Source organism: Pistacia vera, unplaced genomic scaffold, assembly GCF_008641045.1.
Source record: "Pistacia vera cultivar Batoury unplaced genomic scaffold, PisVer_v2 Contig574, whole genome shotgun sequence".
Classification (NCBI taxonomy): domain Eukaryota; kingdom Viridiplantae; phylum Streptophyta; class Magnoliopsida; order Sapindales; family Anacardiaceae; genus Pistacia; species Pistacia vera.
In genome coordinates, this window is record NW_022196417.1 from 196394 (window position 1) to 203185 (window position 6792).

Below are 6792 nucleotides of genomic sequence, written 5' to 3' on the forward strand. Positions count from 1 at the left end.
CGCGGCGACAGAAGCTTCCTCCGCGGCGACGTGTAACCAAAATGTTTATTAAGTTTTAGATATTTTCTTCCCTAAGGGCAATTTGACCATTCTACCCCTAATTAGCAGGAAAAGTGGGGAGTAAAATGAAGGAATTTTCATGGAGAACATGTATTATGGGGGTGTGTTTGTAATGATCAAAGGATATAGAGGAATCCCAAGGATGAGTAAGGGCAAAATGGAAATGCTTGTGTATAAATTTCATTAAAGGAATTAAGTCATTGCAAACCCTTTATTCCTCTTCTCCATCGCCACTCTCCTCTCTTACTTCCTCTCAATTTCTCTTTCTTTGTTCAGGAGTTTAAAGGGCTTTTGGAGTGATTTGGGGTAGGAAATCAATCTAAGGCATCCTAAGGTAAGGATTCTTGCTTTGGTTGTGAAGCTTTGTGAGTTTTTGGTATATTTGATTATTGAGGGTTTGTGCATTGTAAAGAGTAGAGAAAAGTCAAGCAACCAAGAGAAGGAAGAGATAGTGAAATCGCTCCATAAAAGGTAAGTAATCCCAACCCAAGTTTAGATTTGAGAATTTTCTTGATTAGGGTTTTTTTGTAGCAATTATGTATGTATGTATTACATGTTATTGCCATGTTATTGAGTCTTAAATGGAGATTGTTAGTGCTTTGTGAGTGTTCATACATTTCAAGTATAAGAAGTGAGATGTGGGTTGGAAAGGTAGTTTGAGATGAATTGAAGGATATTGAGAAATCCTTTTTGGAGAAGTGTCTTTCTTTGGCAGGAATTAGGGCTATGTGAGGGAGTTTCTCCCCATTTGGATGGTTAGAGAAAGACATAGATTTATTTATAGTTAGAGTTTTATTATACATTGAGTTGTTGATGAAATGCCTAATAGAGGTTTGAGTATGAGTAGTGAATCTTAATTCTTGCAACATGCAGTTGGCATATCCATAAGTGCATTAGTGAGGAACAATCCATAGGCATTAATTGTGCATTGAGAAGTGACCTAGAAGAGAAGGAAACTTGTGTATGCAGCTCTATGGGTAGAGAACTTTGTGGGTACAACTACACTAAGGTAGAGAGAATGAGAGTGCTAGTATAGTGAAAGAGAATTTAGAAATGGGTTGATGCTTGTGATCATCACCCGATAGTTATTAGAAACGGTGGATGCTTTGTGATTATCACCCGGTTAGTTTAGAATGGGTTGATGCTTTGTGATCATCACCCGATTTATTAAATGGGTTGATGCTTTGTGATCATCACCCGACAGTGATTAGGAACGGTTAATGCTTTGTGATTGTCACCCCGAAGTTGAGGATGGGTAGGTGCTTGGTGTGTCTCACAGATAGTTACGAAAACTGGGTAGAGGCTTTGTGATCCCCCATCGGTAGTCACTAAGAACGGGTTGGTGCTGTGTGAACTCCACCGCCAGTCATGAAGAGTGAGACGGTGCTGTGTGAATGCCATCCGACCGTACTTCCGGTAAGATGAGGCCATGACGTTTAGTAGAAAACAACAGAAAGTGTGAGGAAAGAATTAAGAGAAAACATACGGGGGTAAACATAGAGGGTTTACTTATGAACATTATTTGTGCTCACCCTTATTTTTCTTTGTGGATGCAGGATCTAGGTGGATGATGCAGTGGGAGGGCGTTGGCAAGCGAGGAGCATAGCTAACCTGTTTCCCCTGTTTTGTTTTTTAAATGGCTTTTTGTAATCTGCTCTTTCTGTATAAAAGACTTATTATTTATAATAAAAGAACAGTTTTTGGGCCATTTTCTATTGTTATTATGCATGCATTGTGCTAGTTTACAGCAGTTGTTGCATTTTGTATCAGAGCAAAGATTTTGGGATTGAATAGTACTATTCATCGCCACGCCGTCCTATATACCGACTGTGTGTGTTAATTTCTTCCTACAGTAATTGTTCTCGAGGTCATGGTGTTGATTATTTTGTAGATGAGGCGTAGTTATTGGAATCGTGGTAGAGGGTGTGGTGAATGAAGGAGAACCTTTAACCCACCAGAGTCTGCGCCCCCTCCATTGGATGAAGCTAGATTCGGAGAATATAGCAAGTATGGCAGAAACCCAAGGGAGAGTGAAACCCCCATGCAGGTACTGCCAGTTGCGCATGTCGAAAGAGGGCAACCGGTACTCCCACCGACAGAGCAGTTGAACCGATTTACAGTCTTTCCAGTCAACATCAACCCCAGAGTTTAAGGGTACTACGGATCCAGTAATAGAGAAGAGTGCCTTGGGTCCGTAGAACGAGCCACGGGTTTATTCCCATGTCAGACCGGGAGAAGATCGTTTGCGAGTTTCTTGTTTCGGGGTTATGCCCGAATTTGGTGGGAATTAATGGAAGAAATCATGATGTGACAGCAATGACTTGGGAGAGTTCAGGCAAGAGTTTGAGGCCGAGTATAGACAGAGGACCAAGTTCATGAGAAGGTCCAAGAATTTATCAGTACAGCAAGGGACTGTCTGTGGAGGAGTACTCGGTGAAATTCATTCTCTGCAAGGTTTACACGGATAGTTAGTACTTGGCCTTGAGAAGGGATAGTTGTGCACAGGTTGAAGCCGGAGATAGTCGGGATATAATGACAAGTTCCAACCCTCTCGAAATATAGTGAGGTTTGAGGCGGGGCAATGAAGGCGGGTTTTTTGAGAATAAAATTTCCCCAGTAGGTTCCTCGACAGGAGGACCGAGTGAGCCACCCTCCGGCCCCCAGAGAGGAAACATGAGGGTGTAAAGGTAAAGACATGAGAATCGAAGAAGAAATTTCAGTATAGACAGAAACGAAGAGAGTGAAGAATAAGCGGCCCCAGACGGAGGGTTTCTCTTTGTCCTAAATGGGGAGAATCACCCCGGAGAATGTCTGAGGACCGAGAGTATGTTATAGGTGCCGACAGCCCGGGCACAGATGGAGATTGTAAAGCTCTCTTCACCAACCACACAGAGTTCAGGAGGTACTGCGAATGCCAGTGTTTACTGTGGCACGGGGGAAGCAGAGGCCAGTCCATCAGCCGTTACTGGTCAGTTATTATTTCATTCAGTCCCTTATATTTTATTGATTCAGGCACAATCATTCGTTTTATCATATGGGATGATTGAGAGATTAGGTTTGAAACCTATTAAAGTGACTCAACCCATTAAGATAGAGTTACCCGATGGGTTAGTGTTCTGACTCAAGAGATTTTGTTGATGAGAGAGTCCATGGTGATCCAGGGTAGCGAGTTAACAGTTGACTTATAGTTTGATATGCCCGACTTTGATGTGATATTGGGCATGGATTTCCTAGGGAGATATGGAGTAGAGATTGACGTCGGAAAAGAAGGCGAGATTATATCGATAGGGAGATCAAGTTTAGTTTTGGAGAGGGTCATCAGCTGAGCATGCTGATTAGTATGTGAAATCTAGAAGATGTTGAGAAGGGGTGTTCGGGATATATGCCATGTAGTGGCAGAGTGGTGATGTTCCACAGCGTAGAGATTCAGAGGGTGCCAGTAGTTCGAGACTTAGAGTGTTTCAAGAAGGTACGGGTTTGCCTCCAGAAAGGACTGGTAGCTCATTAGTATCGAACGAGCACCAGGGACAGCACCAATATCTAAAGCCCCTTATCGAATGACCCCAGCTGAGCTTCAAGAATTAAAGAAGCCAATTCCCAGCTTTAGATATAAGGCTTTATCCGATCGAGTCATTCTCCCGGGGAGCTCCAATCCTGTTTGTGAAAAAAGAAGGATGGATCAATAAGGAGTGGTAGTGATATAGGGAGTGAATAAAATTACAGTGAAGAATAAGTACCGCTACCGGATAGATGACCTTTTTGATCAGTTGAAAGGAGCGGCAGTAGTGTTCTCTCAAAATTGATTGAGGTCCGGGTATAACAGGTAAGAGTGGTTGGCAGAGGATGCTAAAACTGCCTTTCATACAAGATATGGCCATTATGAATTTGTAGTGATGCTTTTGGCTTGACTAATGCCAGCAGTTTTTGTGGACTTGATGAACAGGGTATCCATGAGTATCTGGATCAGTTATGTGTCTTCATTGACAACATCCTGATTTTTCAAAGTCAAGAAGAACATGAGAAAAACTGAGATATTATTGCAGCGTTGAGAGAAAAGAAGTTGTGCTAAATTTTTAAGGGTGAGTTTGGCTTAATCAAGTGATATTCCTGGGTCATACCATGTCGAAGGAAGGGATTTCGGTAGATCCGAGTAAAGTGTAGGCACTTCGAATGGCAGAAGCCGAGAACAGTGAAAGAAATCAGGAGTTTCTTAGGTTTAGAGGTTACTACGGCGATTTGTAGCGGGATTCGCCCAGTTGGCTAAACGTTGACAACTCTTACCAAACAGAGAAACTACTTTTTGTCTGGTATCAGCATGTGCGAAGACAAGCTTCCAAGAGTTGAAGAAGAGGTTAAAACAATAGCTCATGTATTAGTGTTTACCAAGGAGGGTGTAGATTATGACATTTTTAAGATGCCTTCTGCAGAGACTTGGTGCCGTTGGCTAATGCAGTTAGGTAGGGTTATAGCTTATGCTTCTGTCAACTGAAGGAGTACGAGACCAGATACCCTACGCATGACCTAGAACTGGCAACCGTGGTTTTTGCCTGAAGATTTAGAGGCATTACCTTTATGGTGTAAAGAGTAAATCTACACCGATCATAAGAGTTTAAAGTACTTCTTCACTCAAAGGAGTTGATATGAGGCAGAGAGGTGGTTAAACTGGTTAAGGATTTGAATGTGAGATCAAGTATAACTGGGAAAAGCCAATATAGTAGCCGATGCTGAGTAGAAAAGCCTATTTATGCGGCTTACCCAGCGGAAAGAGGTAATAGAGAATGTCTAAGAACAGATTGAAGTGGTTCCAGGAAGAACGTGCCAGTCTAAGATACAGTTTCTTTACTGAAGGAAATCAGAGAAAAAGCAAGTGGCCGATGAGTGGTGTCAGAAAACAGTTCAGCAAGTGGCTTGCGGGACGACATCCGAGTTCTTTGTGGAGAGATGGCGTCCTTATTTCAAAGATCGGTTCTGCATTCCTCCGAATGAGGGGGTTGAGTAGAAAATTTTAGGAGGTATGACACACTGTACACCGCTCATCCAGGAGCAACCAAGATGTATCAAGATTGTAAAGAAAGGTATTGGTGGTCAGGTATGAAGAAAGACATTGCAGAGTTTGTAGCTAAATGTCTAACTTGTCGCAAGTGAAGCAGCAACACCAACGATGTTAGGGTTGCTTCACAACACTAAGTATTCCAGAGTGGAAATGGGAGAGCATTCCGATGGATTTATCACAGGGTCTCAAGAGTACAGAAGGGTGTAATGCGTATATGGGGATTGTGGATAGATTAACCAACATAGCCCATTCCTTCCCTAAAGGATGAGCCCAAGCAAATCAGTGGTCAGATTTACCTCAAGGAGATAGTCAGATTGCATGGTGTGCCCAAGACTATAGTGTCAGTAGGATTCAAATTTGTTTCAGCCTTCTGGACGAGTTTACAAGAGTTTGGGTACCCGTTTAGCTTTCAGTACTGCTTATCATCCTTAGACGGATGGCCAAACGACTGAGAGAACGAATCAGGTGCTCGAGGATAGTTGAGAGCCTGTTGTATGGATCATAGAGTATTTGGCATGAGATGTTACCCTAGTGGAATTGCCTACAACAATAGTTTCAGTCTACAATTAGAATGGCGCCTTATGAGGTCTATTGTTAGACGTTAGGTCTCTGCTCCATTGGGATGAAGTAGGGCAAAAGATGAGTGTGAATAATGTCCTGGGCCAAAGTGACTCATAAACTTGTAGAAGATGTGAGGTTAATCAGAAATAGAATGAAACAAGCCCAGGACCGACAGAAGAGTTATGCCGACTTGAAGAGGAAAGAGTGGAATTCAAGTGGGCGACAAAGTGTTTTTGAAAGTTTACCCTTACAAGCGTGTAATGCGTTCGGAAGCAAAGGGAAGTTAGCATCGAGATATGTAGGTCCATTTGAGGTCTTGCAACGAGTGGGAAAGGTGGGCCTACCGATTGGCACACCCCTAGCATAGACAGGGTGGCATGATGTCTTCCATGTCTCATGCTCGAAAATAGGTAATGATCCCCTCACATCCTGAGGTAGAGGACGTTGAAGTAAAAGAGATCTGTATAGAAGACGTCCAGTTTAGATTTTAGATCAAAGGGTTAAAGAGCTTCAGACAAGAGTGTTCCGTTAGTAAGATCCTTTGGAGGAATCACAAGTGGAAGAGGCCACTTGGGAAGTAGAACGGGACAGCGGAATCGCTTCCAGAGTTTATTTGTATGAATTCGAGGACGAAATTCTTTTAAGGGGGAAGAATTGGTAACGCCTCACTTGAGGTACGTAGTAACGTTTCTTTTGCTCTTATTGAGTTGGTTTATAGTATTATTGTTTGGTTGACTGATTGAGTGGTGTGTTGAATACTGCCCTGAAATTGTGTTTGAATAGAAGAAGTTCAGTGTTCCAGGCTAGGGGCGAAGAAGAATCTTCGCCGCGGTGAAGAGGTGTTGAAGACCACGGGAAGCTGCTGGACAGTTTCGCGCGGCGACAGAGCTTCCTCGCCGCGGCGACATGCTAACCAATGTTTATTAGTTTTAGATATTTCTTAAGGGCAATTTGACCATTCACCCTAATTAGCAGGAAAAGTGGGGAGTAAATGTAAAGAATTTCATGGAGAGCATGTGTGTTATGGGGGCGGTGTTTGTAATGAATCAAGGATTAGATGGAATCCAAAGGATGAGTAAGGGCAAAATGGGAATGCTTGTGTTATAAATTTCATTGAA